Consider the following 314-nt stretch of genomic DNA (forward strand, 5'->3'; position numbering starts at 1 on the left):
TTGTTGCCATGAAGATTGATCATATGCATATGGCTCCTCCCACCTTTGATTGTTCCATCCTTGATACACATCTTCATTATAGTCCTCATCACCTACAACATAATTGTAATCACACTCATAGCCAAAATGAGAATTCATGATAGCAAGAGAGGGCAAAAACAAAAAAAAAATAGGAACAAATAAAGAGAACAAACTAAAAACTAACAAAGAAGCAAAAAGCAAACATATTCACAATATTCACATATATACAATAACCAATAACATAACACCATTGCAATTCCCCGGCAACGGCGCCATTTTGACGATTGGATTTT

This window comes from Arachis duranensis, chromosome 2 (assembly GCF_000817695.3).
Source record: "Arachis duranensis cultivar V14167 chromosome 2, aradu.V14167.gnm2.J7QH, whole genome shotgun sequence".
Classification (NCBI taxonomy): Eukaryota; Viridiplantae; Streptophyta; class Magnoliopsida; order Fabales; family Fabaceae; genus Arachis; species Arachis duranensis.